The sequence below is a fragment of the Spermophilus citellus genome (assembly GCF_964194105.1).
Source record: "Spermophilus citellus genome assembly, chromosome: 4".
Taxonomy (NCBI): Eukaryota; Metazoa; Chordata; class Mammalia; order Rodentia; family Sciuridae; genus Spermophilus; species Spermophilus citellus.
In genome coordinates, this window is record NC_138185.1 from 81,252,609 (window position 1) to 81,266,824 (window position 14,216).

Consider the following 14,216-nt stretch of genomic DNA (forward strand, 5'->3'; position numbering starts at 1 on the left):
CAGAGTGAAATGCCAGAGTGGAAAGTGTTACTGGAAACGAACGCTTCAACATAGAAGAATGAAATTTGGAGAACCAAGTGGGCTTAGTGTACTGATCATTACCTGAAAGTATCATCCAGTTTGGGTGAAAAAATATTTGCTGAGATTTCTGGAGACTCGTAATTTTTGGAAGCTTGCAACCCCTTTCAATGAAAGTGTTTCTCGCCAGTCACTGCTTAAAGCTACATGAAAAGGAAACAAAACATAGAGTTAGAATGTGAAACTGCTTTACTGTGTCAAGTTTCAAGAAGCTAGCACAAACCGTGTTTGATTTAGAGTTCCAAATACATCTATCAATATAGGAGAAAACAGAGTGAAACGCAAAAATTCAAACTGTTACTGGAAACGAACGCTTCAACATAGAAGAACGAAATTTGGGGAACCAAGTGGGCTTAGTGTACTGATCATTACCTGAAAGTATCATCCAGTTTGGGTGAAAAAATATTTGCTGAGATTTCTGGAGACTCGTTATTTTTGGAAGCTTGCAACCCCTTTCAATGAAAGTGTTTCTCGCCAGTCACTGCTTAGGGCTACATGAAAAAGAAACAAAACATAGAGTTAGAATGTGAAACTGATTTACTGTGTCAAGTTTCAAGAAGCTAGCACAAACCGTGTTTGATTTAGAGTTCCAAATACATCTATCAATATAGGAGAAAACAGAGTGAAATGCCAGAGTGGAAACTGTTAGTGTAAACGAACGCTTCAACATAGAAGAACGAAATATGGAGAACCAAGTGGGCCAAGTGTACTGATCATTACCTGAAAGTATCATCCAGTTTGGGTGAAAAAATATTTGCTGAGATTTCTGGAGACTCGTAATTTTTAGAAGCTTGCAACCCCTTTCAATGAAAGTGTTTCTCGCCAGTCTCTGCTTAGGGCTACAAGAAAAGGAAACAAAACATAGAGTTAGAATGTGAAACTGCTTTACTGTGTCAAGTTTCAAGAAGCTAGCACAAACCGTGTTTGATTTAGAGTTCCAAATACATCTATCAATATAGGAGAAAACAGAGTGAAATGCCAGAATGGAAACTGTTACTGGAAACGAACGCTTCAACATAGAAGAATGAAATTTGGAGAACCGAGTGGGCTTAGTGTACTGATCATTACCCGAAAGTATCATCCAGTTTGGGTTGAAAAATATTTGCTGAGATTTCTGAAGACTCGTAATTTTTGGAAGCTTGCAACCCCTTTCAATGAAAGTGTTTCTCGCCAGTCACTGCTTAGGGCTACATGAAAAGGAAACAAAACATAGAGTTAGAATGTGAAACTGCTTTACTGTGTCAAGTTTCAAGAAGCTAGCACAAACCGTGTTTGATTTAGAGTTCCAAATACATCTATCAATATAGGAGAAAACAGAGTGAAACGACAAAATTCAAACTGTTACTGGAAACGAACGCTTCAACATAGAAGAACGAAATTTGGGGAACCAAGTGGGCTTAGTGTACTGATCATTACCCGAAAGTATCATCCAGTTTGGGTGAAAAAATATTTGCTGAGATTTCTGAAGACTCGTAATTTTTGGAAGCTTGCAACCCCTTTCAATGAAAGTGTTTCTCGCCAGTCACTGCTTAGGGCTACATGAAAAGGAAACAAAACATAGAGTTAGAATGTGAAACTGCTTTACTGTGTCAAGTTTCAAGAAGCTAGCACAAACCGTGTTTGATTTAGAGTTCCAAATACATCTATCAATATAGGAGAAAACAGAGTGAAATGCCAGAATGGAAACTGTTACTGGAAACGAACGCTTCAACATAGAAGAATGAAATTTGGAGAACCAAGTGGGCTTAGTGTACTGATCATTACCTGAAAGTATCATCCAGTTTGGGTGAAAAAATATTTGCTGAGATTTCTGGAGACTCGTAATTTTTGGAAGCTTGCAACCCCTTTCAATGAAAGTGTTTCTCGCCAGTCACTGCTTAAAGCTACATGAAAAGGAAACAAAACATAGAGTTAGAATGTGAAACTGCTTTACTGTGTCAATTTTCAAGAAGCTAGCACAAACCGTGTTTGATTTAGAGTTCCAAATACATCTATCAATATAGGAGAAAACAGAGTGAAACGCAAAAATTCAAACTGTTACTGGAAACGAACGCTTCAACATAGAAGAACGAAATTTGGGGAACCAAGTGGGCTTAGTGTACTGATCATTACCTGAAAGTATCATGCAGTTTGGGTGAAAAAATATATGCTGAGATTTCTGGAGACTCGTAATTTTTGGAAGCTTGCAACCCCTTTAAATGAAAGTGTTTCTCGCCAGTCACTGCTTAAAGCTACATGAAAAGGAAACAAAACATAGAGTTAGAATGTGAAACTGCTTTACTGTGTCAAGTTTCAAGAAGCTAGCACAAACCGTGTTTGATTTAGTGTTCCAAATACATCTATCAATATAGGAGAAAACAGAGTGAAACGACAAAATTCAAACTGTTACTGGAAACGAACGCTTCAACATAGAAGAACGAAATTTGGGGAACCAAGTGGGCTTAGTGTACTGATCATTACCTGAAAGTATCATCCAGTTTGGGTGAAAAAATATTTGCTGAGATTTCTGGAGACTCGTAATTTTTGGAAGCTTGCAACCCCTTTCAATGAAAGTGTTTCTCGCCAGTCACTGCTTAGGGCTACATGAAAAGGAAACAAAACATAGAGTTAGAATGTGAAACTGCTTTACTGTGTCAAGTTTCAAGAAGCTAGCACAAACCGTGTTTGATTTAGAGTTCCAAATACATCTATCAATATAGGAGAAAACAGAGTGAAATGCCAGAATGAAAACTGTTACTGGAAACGAACGCTTCAACATAGAAGAATGAAATTTGGAGAACCAAGTGGGCTTAGTGTACTGATCATTACCTGAAAGTATCATCCAGTTTGGGTGAAAAAATATTTGCTGAGATTTCTGGAGACTCGTAATTTTTGGAAGCTTGCAACCCCTTTCAATGAAAGTGTTTCTCGCCAGTCACTGCTTAAAGCTACATGAAAAGGAAACAAAACATAGAGTTACAATGTGAAACTGCTTTACTGTGTGAAGTTTCAAGAAGCTAGCACAAACCGTGTTTGTTTTAGAGTTCCAAATACATCTATCAATATATGAGAAAACAGAGTGAAACGCAAAAATTCAAACTGTTACTGGAAACGAACGCTTCAACATAGAAGAACAAAATTTGGGGAACCAAGTGGGCTTAGTGTACTGATCATTACCTGAAAGTATCATGCAGTTTGGGTGAAAAAATATTTGCTGAGATTTCTGGAGACTCGTAATTTTTGGAAGCTTGCAACCCCTTTCAATGAAAGTGTTTCTCGCCAGTCACTCCTTAGGGCTACATGAAAAAGAAACAAAACATAGAGTTAGAATGTGAAACTGCTTTACTGTGTCAAGTTTCAAGAAGCTAGCACAAACCGTGTTTGATTTAGAGTTCCAAATACATCTATCAATATAGGAGAAAACAGAGTGAAATGCCAGAGTGGAAACTGTTAGTGTAAACGAACGCTTCAACATAGAAGAACGAAATTTGGGGAACCAAGAGGGCTTAGTGTACTGATCATTACCTGAAAGTATCATCTAGTTTAGGTGAAAAAATATTTGCTGAGATTTCTGAAGACTCGTAATTTTTGGAAGCTTGCAACCCCTTTCAATGAAAGTGTTTCTCGCCAGTCACTGATTAGGGCTACATGAAAAGGAAACAAAACATAGAGTTAGAATGTGAAACTGCTTTACTGTGTCAAGTTTCAAGAAGCTAGCACAAACCGTGTTTGATTTAGAGTTCCAAATACATCTATCAATATAGGAGAAAACAGAGTGAAATGCCAGAGTGGAAACTGCTACTGGAAACGAACGCTTCAACATAGAAGAATGAAATTTGGAGAACCAAGTGGGCTTAGTGTACTGATCATTACCTGAAAGTATCATCCAGTTTGGGTGAAAAAATATTTGCTGAGATTTCTGGAGACTCGTAATTTTTGGAAGCTTGCAACCCCTTTCAATGAAGGTGTTTCTCGCCAGTCACTGCTTAAAGCTACATGAAAAGGAAACAAAACATAGAGTTAGAATTTGAAACTGCTTTACTGTGTCAAGTTTCAAGAAGCTAGCACAAACCGTGTTTGATTTAGAGTTCCAAATACATCTATCAATATAGGAGAAAACAGAGTGAAACGCAAAAATTCAAACTGTTACTGGAAACGAACGCTTCAACATAGAAGAACGAAATTTGGGGAACCAAGTGGGCTTAGAGTACTGATCATTACCTGAAAGTATCATGCAGTTTGGGTGAAAAAATATTTGCTGAGATTTCTGGAGACTCGTAATTTTTGGAAGCTTGCAACCCCTTTCAATGAAAGTGTTTCTCGCCAGTCACTGCTTAGGGCTACATGAAAAAGAAACAAAACATAGAGTTAGAATGTGAAACTGCTTTACTGTGTCAAGTTTCAAGAAGCTAGCACAAACCGTGTTTGATTTAGAGTTCCAAATACATCTATCAATATAGGAGAAAACAGAGTGAAATGCCAGAATGGAAACTGTTACTGGAAACGAACGCTTCAACATAGAAGAATGAAATTTGGAGAACCGAGTAGGCTTAGTGTACTGATCATTACCTGAAAGTATCATCCAGTTTGGGTGAAAAAATATTTGCTGAGATTTCTGGAGACTCGTAATTTTTGGAAGCTTGCAACCCCTTTCAATGAAGGTGTTTCTCGCCAGTCACTGCTTAAAGCTACATGAAAAGGAAACAAAACATAGAGTTAGAATGTGAAACTGCTTTACTGTGTCAAGTTTCAAGAAGCTAGCACAAACCGTGTTTGATTTAGTGTTCCAAATACATCTATCAATATAGGAGAAAACAGAGTGAAACGACAAAATTCAAACTGTTACTGGAAACGAACGCTTCAACATAGAAGAACGAAATTTGGGGAACCAAGTGGGCTTAGTGTACTGATCATTACCCGAAAGTATCATCCAGTTTGGGTGAAAAAATATTTGCTGAGATTTCTGAAGACTAGTAATTTTTGGAAGCTTGCAACCCCTTTCAATGAAAGTGTTTCTCGCCAGTCACTGCTTAGGGCTACATGAAAAGGAAACAAAACATAGAGTTAGAATGTGAAACTGCTTTACTGTGTCAAGTTTCAAGAAGCTAGCACAAACCGTGTTTGATTTAGAGTTCCAAATACATCTATCAATATAGGAGAAAACAGAGTGAAATGCCAGAATGGAAACTGTTACTGGAAACGAACGCTTCAACATAGAAGAATGAAATTTGGAGAACCAAGTGGGCTTAGTGTACTGATCATTACATGAAAGTATCATCCAGTTTGGGTGAAAAAATATTTGCTGAGATTTCTGGAGACTCGTAATTTTTGGAAGCTTGCAACCCCTTTCAATGAAAGTGTTTCTCGCCAGTCACTCCTTAGGGCTACATGAAAAAGAAACAAAACATAGAGTTAGAATGTGAAACTGCTTTACTGTGTCAAGTTTCAAGAAGCTAGCACAAACCGTGTTTGATTTAGAGTTCCAAATACATCTATCAATATAGGAGAAAACAGAGTGAAACGCAAAAATTCAAACTGTTACTGGAAACGAACGCTTCAACATAGAAGAACGAAATTTGGGGAACCAAGTGGGCTTAGTGTACTGATCATTACCTGAAAGTAACATGCAGTTTGGGTGAAAAAATATTTGCTGAGATTTCTGGAGACTCGTAATTTTTGGAAGCTTGCAACCCCTTTCAATGAAGGTGATTCTCGCCAGTCACTGCTTAAAGCTACATTAAAAGGAAACAAAACATAGAGTTAGAATGTGAAACTGCTTTACTGTGTCAAGTTTCAAGAAGCTAGCACAAACCGTGTTTGATTTAGTGTTCCAAATACATCTATCAATATAGGAGAAAACAGAGTGAAACGACAAAATTCAAACTGTTACTGGAAACGAACGCTTCAACATAGAAGAACGAAATATGGGGAACCAAGTGGGCTTAGTGTACTGATCATTACCTGAAAGTATCATCCAGTTTGGGTGAAAAAATATTTGCTGAGATTTCTGGAGACTCGTAATTTTTGGAAGCTTGCAACCCCTTTCAATGAAAGTGTTTCTCGCCAGTCACTGCTTAGGGCTACATGAAAAGGAAACAAAACATAGAGTTAGAATGTGAAACTGCTTTACTGTGTCAAGTTTCAAGAAGCTAGCACAAACCGTGTTTGATTTAGAGTTCCAAATACATCTATCAATATAGGAGAAAACAGAGTGAAATGCCAGAATGGAAACTGTTACTGGAAACGAACGCTTCAACATAGAAGAATGAAATTTGGAGAACCGAGTGGGCTTAGTGTACTGATCATTACCTGAAAGTATCATCCAGTTTGGGTGAAAAAATATTTGCTGAGATTTCTGGAGACTCGTAATTTTTGGAAGCTTGCAACCCCTTTCAATGAAAGTGTTTCTCGCCAGTCACTGCTTAAAGCTACATGAAAAGGAAACAAAACATAGAGTTACAATGTGAAACTGCTTTACTGTGTGAAGTTTCAAGAAGCTAGCACAAACCGTGTTTGATTTAGAGTTCCAAATACATCTATCAATATAGGAGAAAACAGAGTGAAACGCAAAAATTCAAACTGTTACTGGAAACGAACGCTTCAACATAGAAGAACGAAATTTGGGGAACCTAATGGGCTTAGTGTACTGATCATTACCTGAAAGTATCATGCAGTTTGGGTGAAAAAATATTTGCTGAGATTTCTGGAGACTCGTAATTTTTGGAAGCTTGCAACCCCTTTCAATGAAAGTGTTTCTCGCTAGTCACTCCTTAGGGCTACATGAAAAAGAAACAAAACATAGAGTTAGAATGTGAAACTGCTTTACTGTGTCAAGTTTCAAGAAGCTAGCACAAACCGTGTTTGATTTAGAGTTCCAAATACATCTATCAATATAGGAGAAAACAGAGTGAAATGCCAGAGTGGAAACTGTTAGTGTAAACGAACGCTTCAACATAGAAGAACGAAATTTCGGGAACCAAGATGGCTTAGTGTACTGATCATTACCTGAAAGTATCATCTAGTTTGGGTGAAAAAATATTTGCTGAGATTTCTGAAGACTCGTAATTTTTGGAAGCTTGCAACCCCTTTCAATGAAAGTGTTTCTCGCCAGTCACTGCTTAGGGCTACATGAAAAGGAAACAAAACATAGAGTTAGAATGTGAAACTGCTTTACTGTGTCAAGTTTCAAGAAGCTAGCACAAACCGTGTTTGATTTAGAGTTCCAAATACATCTATCAATATAGGAGAAAACAGAGTGAAACGACAAAATTCAAACTGTTACTGGAACCAAGTGGGCTTAGTGTACTGATCATTACCTGAAAGTATCATCCAGTTTGGGTGAAAAAATATTTGCTGAGATTTCTGGAGACTCGTAATTTTTGGAAGCTTGCAACCCCTTTCAATGAAAGTGTTTCTCGCCAGTCACTGCTTAAAGCTACATGAAAAGGAAACAAAACATAGAGTTACAATGTGAAACTGCTTTACTGTGTCAAGTTTCAAGAAGCTAGCACAAACCGTGTTTGATTTAGAGTTCCAAATACATCTATCAATATAGGAGAAAACAGAGTGAAATGCCAGAATGGAAACTGTTACTGGAAACGAACGCTTCAACATAGAAGAAAGAAATTTGGAGAACCAAGTGGGCTTAGTGTACTGATCATTACCTGAAAGTATCATGCAGTTTGGGTGAAAAAATATTTGCTGAGATTTCTGGAGACTCGTAATTTTTGGAAGCTTGCAACCCCTTTCAATGAAAGTGTTTCTCGCCAGTCACTGCTTAAAGCTACATGAAAAGGAAACAAAACATAGAGTTAGAATGTGAAACTGCTTTACTGTGTCAAGTTTCAAGAAGCTAGCACAAACCGTGTTTGATTTAGAGTTCCAAATACATCTATCAATATAGGAGAAAACAGAGTGAAATGCCAGAGTGGAAACTGTTAGTGTAAACGAACGCTTCAACATAGAAGAACGAAATTTGGGGAACCAAGTGGGCTTAGTGTACTGATCATTACCTGAAAGTATCATCCAGTTTGGGTGAAAAAATATTTGCTGAGATTTCTGGAGACTCGTAATTTTTGGAAGCTTGCAACCCCTTTCAATGAAAGTGTTTCTCGCCAGTCACTGCTTAGGGCTACATGAAAAGGAAACAAAACATAGAGTTAGAATGTGAAACTGCTTTACTGTGTCAAGTTTCAAGAAGCTAGCACAAACCGTGTTTGATTTAGAGTTCCAAATACATCTATCAATATAGGAGAAAACAGAGTGAAATGCCAGAATGGAAACTGTTACTGGAAACGAACGCTTCAACATAGAAGAATGAAATTTGGAGAACCAAGTGGGCTTAGTGTACTGATCATTACCTGAAAGTATCATCCAGTTTGGGTGAAAAAATATTTGCTGAGATTTCTGGAGACTCGTAATTTTTGGAAGCTTGCAACCCCTTTCAATGAAAGTGTTTCTCGCCAGTCACTGCTTAAAGCTACATGAAAAGGAAACAAAACATAGAGTTACAATGTGAAACTGCTTTACTGTGTGAAGTTTCAAGAAGCTAGCACAAACCGTGTTTGATTTAGAGTTCCAAATACATCTATCAATATAGGAGAAAACAGAGTGAAACGACTAAATTCAAACTGTTACTGGAAACGAACGCTTCAACATAGAAGATCGAAATTTGGGGAACCAAGAGGGCTTAGTGTACTGATCATTACCTGAAAGTATCATCTAGTTTGGGTGAAAAAATATTTGCTGAGATTTCTGGAGACTCGTAATTTTTGGAAGCTTGCAACCCCTTTCAATGAAAGTGTTTCTCGCCAGTCACTGCTTAGGGCTACATGAAAAGGAAACAAAACATAGAGTTAGAATGTGAAACTGCTTTACTGTGTCAAGTTTCAAGAAGCTAGCACAAACCGTGTTTGATTTAGAGTTCCAAATACATCTATCAATATAGGAGAAAACAGAGTGAAATGCCAGAGTGGAAACTGTTAGTGTAAACGAACGCTTCAACATAGAAGAACGAAATATGGAGAACCAAGTGGGCCAAGTGTACTGATCATTACCTGAAAGTATCATCCAGTTTGGGTGAAAAAATATTTGCTGAGATTTCTGGAGACTCGTAATTTTTGGAAGCTTGCAACCCCTTTCAATGAAAGTGTTTCTCGCCAGTCACTGCTTAGGGCTACATGAAAAAGAAACAAAACATAGAGTTAGAATGTGAAACTGCTTTACTGTGTCAAGTTTCAAGAAGCTAGCACAAACCGTGTTTGATTTAGAGTTCCAAATACATCTATCAATATAGGAGAAAACAGAGTGAAATGCCAGAGTGGAAACTGCTACTGGAAACGAACGCTTCAACATAGAAGAATGAAATTTGGAGAACCAAGTGGGCTTACTGTACTGATCATTACCTGAAAGTATCATCCAGTTTGGGTGAAAAAATATTTGCTGAGATTTCTGGAGACTCGTAATTTTTGGAAGCTTGCAACCCCTTTCAATGAAGGTGTTTCTCGCCAGTCACTGCTTAAAGCTACATGAAAAGGAAACAAAACATAGAGTTAGAATTTGAAACTGCTTTACTGTGTCAAGTTTCAAGAAGCTAGCACAAACCGTGTTTGATTTAGAGTTCCAAATACATCTATCAATATAGGAGAAAACAGAGTGAAACGCAAAAATTCAAACTGTTACTGGAAACGAACGCTTCAACATAGAAGAACGAAATTTGGGGAACCAAGTGGGCTTAGTGTACTGATCATTACCTGAAAGTATCATGCAGTTTGGGTGAAAAAATATTTGCTGAGATTTCTGGAGACTCGTAATTTTTGGAAGCTTGCAACCCCTTTCAATGAAAGTGTTTCTCGCCAGTCACTGCTTAGGGCTACATGAAAAAGAAACAAAACATAAAGTTAGAATGTGAAACTGCTTTACTGTGTCAAGTTTCAAGAAGCTAGCACAAACCGTGTTTGATTTAGAGTTCCAAATACATCTATCAATATAGGAGAAAACAGAGTGAAATGCCAGAATGGAAACTGTTACTGGAAACGAACGCTTCAACATAGAAGAATGAAATTTGGAGAACCGAGTAGGCTTAGTGTACTGATCATTACCTGAAAGTATCATCCAGTTTGGGTGAAAAAATATTTGCTGAGATTTCTGGAGACTCGTAATTTTTGGAAGCTTGCAACCCCTTTCAATGAAGGGGTTTCTCGCCAGTCACTGCTTAAAGCTACATGAAAAGGAAACAAAACATAGAGTTAGAATGTGAAACTGCTTTACTGTGTCAAGTTTCAAGAAGCTAGCCCAAACCGTGTTTGATTTAGTGTTCCAAATACATCTATCAATATAGGAGAAAACAGAGTGAAACGACAAAATTCAAACTGTTACTGGAAACGAACGCTTCAACATAGAAGAACGAAATTTGGGGAACCAAGTGGGCTTAGTGTACTGATCATTACCCGAAAGTATCATCCAGTTTGGGTGAAAAAATATTTGCTGAGATTTCTGAAGACTCGTAATTTTTGGAAGCTTGCAACCCCTTTCAATGAAAGTGTTTCTCGCCAGTCACTGCTTAGGGCTACATGAAAAGGAAACAAAACATAGAGTTAGAATGTGAAACTGCTTTACTGTGTCAAGTTTCAAGAAGCTAGCACAAACCGTGTTTGATTTAGAGTTCCAAATACATCTATCAATATAGGAGAAAACAGAGTGAAATGCCAGAATGGAAACTGTTACTGGAAACGAACGCTTCAACATAGAAGAATGAAATTTGGATAACCAAGTGGGCTTAGTGTACTGATCATTATCTGAAAGTATCATCCAGTTTGGGTTAAAAAATATTTGCTGAGATATCTGGAGACTCGTAATTTTTGGAAGCTTGCAACCCCTTTCAATGAAAGTGTTTCTCGCCAGTCACTGCTTAAAGCTACATGAAAAGGAAACAAAACATAGAGTTAGAATGTGAAACTGCTTTACTGTGTCAAGTTTCAAGAAGCTAGCACAAACCGTGTTTGATTTAGAGTTCCAAATACATCTATCAATATAGGAGAAAACAGAGTGAAATGCCAGAGTGGAAACTGTTAGTGTAAACGAACGCTTCAACATAGAAGAACGAAATTTGGGGAACCAAGAGGGCTTAGTGTACTGATCATTACCTGAAATTATCATCTAGTTTGGGTGAAAAAATATTTGCTGAGATTTCTGAAGACTCGTAATTTTTGGAAGCTTGCAACCCCTTTCAATGAAAGTGTTTCTCGCCAGTCACTGCTTAAAGCTACATGAAAAGGAAACAAAACATAGAGTTACAATGTGAAACTGCTTTACTGTGTCAAGTTTCAAGAAGCTAGCACAAACCGTGTTTGATTTAGAGTTCCAAATACATCTATCAATATAGGAGAAAACAGAGTGAAATGCCAGAATGGAAACTGTTACTGGAAACGAACGCTTCAACATAGAAGAACGAAATTTGGAGAACCAAGTGGGCCAAGTGTACTGATCATTACGTGAAAGTATCATCCAGTTTGGGTGAAAAAATATTTGCTGAGATTTCTGGAGACTCGTAATTTTTAGAAGCTTGCAACCCCTTTCAATGAAAGTGTTTCTCGCCAGTCACTGCTTAAAGCTACATGAAAAGGAAACAAAACATAGAGTTACAATGTGAAACTGCTTTACTGTGTCAAGTTTCAAGAAGCTAGCACAAACCGTGTTTGATTTAGAGTTCCAAATACATCTATCAATATAGGAGAAAACAGAGTGAAAAGCAAAAATTCAAACTCTTACTGGAAACGAACGCTTCAACATAGAAGAACGAAATTTGGGGAACCAAGTGGGCTTAGTGTACTGATCATTACCTGAAAGTATCATGCAGTTTGGGTGAAAAAATATTTGCTGAGATTTCTGAAGACTCGTAATTTTTGGAAGCTTGCAACCCCTTTCAATGAAAGTGTTTCTCGCCAGTCACTGCTTAGGGCTACATGAAAAGGAAACAAAACATAGAGTTACAATGTGAAACTGCTTTACTGTGTCAAGTTTCAAGAAGCTAGCACAAACCGTGTTTGATTTAGAGTTCCAAATACATCTATCAATATAGGAGAAAACAGAGTGAAAAGCAAAAATTCAAACTCTTACTGGAAACGAACGCTTCAACATAGAAGAACGAAATTTGGGGAACCAAGTGGGCTTAGTGTACTGATCATTACCTGAAAGTATCATGCAGTTTGGGTGAAAAAATATTTGCTGAGATTTCTGGAGACTCGTAATTTTTGGAAGCTTGCAACCCCTTTCAATGAAAGTGTTTCTCGCCAGTCACTGCTTAAAGCTACATGAAAAGGAAACAAAACATAGAGTTACAATGTGAAACTGCTTTACTGTGTGAAGTTTCAAGAAGCTAGCACAAACCGTGTTTGATTTAGAGTTCCAAATACATCTATCAATATAGGAGAAAACAGAGTGAAATGCCAGAATGGAAACTGTTACTGGAAACGAACGCTTCAACATAGAAGAACGAAATTTGGAGAACCAAGTGGGCCAAGTGTACTGATCATTACGTGAAAGTATCATCCAGTTTGGGTGAAAAAATATTTGCTGAGATTTCTGGAGACTCGTAATTTTTGGAAGCTTGCAACCCCTTTCAATGAAGGTGTTTCTCGCCAGTCACTGCTTAAAGCTACATGAAAAGGAAACAAAACATACAGTTAGAATGTGAAACTGCTTTACTGTGTCAAGTTTCAAGAAGCTAGCACAAACCGTGTTTGATTTAGTGTTCCAAATACATCTATCAATATAGGAGAAAACAGAGTGAAACGACAAAATTCAAACTGTTACTGGAAACGAACGCTTCAACATAGAAGAACGAAATTTGGGGAACCAAGTGGGCTTAGTGTACTGATCATTACCCGAAAGTATCATCCAGTTTGGGTGAAAAAATATTTGCTGAGATTTCTGAAGACTCGTAATTTTTGGAAGCTTGCAACCCCTTTCAATGAAAGTGTTTCTCGCCAGTCACTGCTTAGGGCTACATGAAAAGGAAACAAAACATAGAGTTAGAATGTGAAACTGCTTTACTGTGTCAAGTTTCAAGAAGCTAGCACAAACCGTGTTTGATTTAGAGTTCCAAATACATCTATCAATATAGGAGAAAACAGAGTGAAATGCCAGAGTGGAAACTGTTAGTGTAAACGAACGCTTCAACATAGAAGAACGAAATTTGGAGAACCAAGTGGGCCACGTGTACTGATCATTACGTGAAAGTATCATCCAGTTTGGGTGAAAAAATATTTGCTGAGATTTCTGGAGACTCGTAATATTTAGAAGCTTGCAACCCCTTTCAATGAAAGTGTTTCTCGCCAGTCACTGCTTAAAGCTACATGAAAAGGAAACAAAACATAGAGTTACAATGTGAAACTGCTTTACTGTGTCAAGTTTCAAGAAGCTAGCACAAACCGTGTTTGATTTAGAGTTCCAAATACATCTATCAATATAGGAGAAAACAGAGTGAAACGACAAAATTCAAACTGTTACTGGAAACGAACGCTTCAACATAGAAGAACGAAATTTGGGGAACCAAGAGGGCTTAGTGTACTGATCATTACCTGAAAGTATCATCTAGTTTGGGTGAAAAAATATTTGCTGAGATTTCTGGAGACTCGTAATTTTTGGAAGCTTGCAACCCCTTTCAATGAAAGTGTTTCTCGCCAGTCACTGCTTAGGGCTACATGAAAAGGAAACAAAACATAGAGTTAGAATGTGAAACTGCTTTACTGTGTCAAGTTTCAAGAAGCTAGCACAAACCGTGTTTGATTTAGAGTTCCAAATACATCTATCAATATAGGAGAAAACAGAGTGAAAAGCAAAAATTCAAACTCTTACTGGAAACGAACGCTTCAACATAGAAGAACGAAATTTGGGGAACCAAGTGGGCTTAGTGTACTGATCATTACCTGAAAGTATCATGCAGTTTGGGTGAAAAAATATTTGCTGAGATTTCTGGAGACTCGTAATTTTTGGAAGCTTGCAACCCCTTTCAATGAAAGTGTTTCTCGCCAGTCACTGCTTAAAGCTACATGAAAAGGAAACAAAACATAGAGTTACAATGTGAAACTGCTTTACTGTGTGAAGTTTCAAGAAGCTAGCACAAACCGTGTTTGATTTAGAGTTCCAAATACATCTAT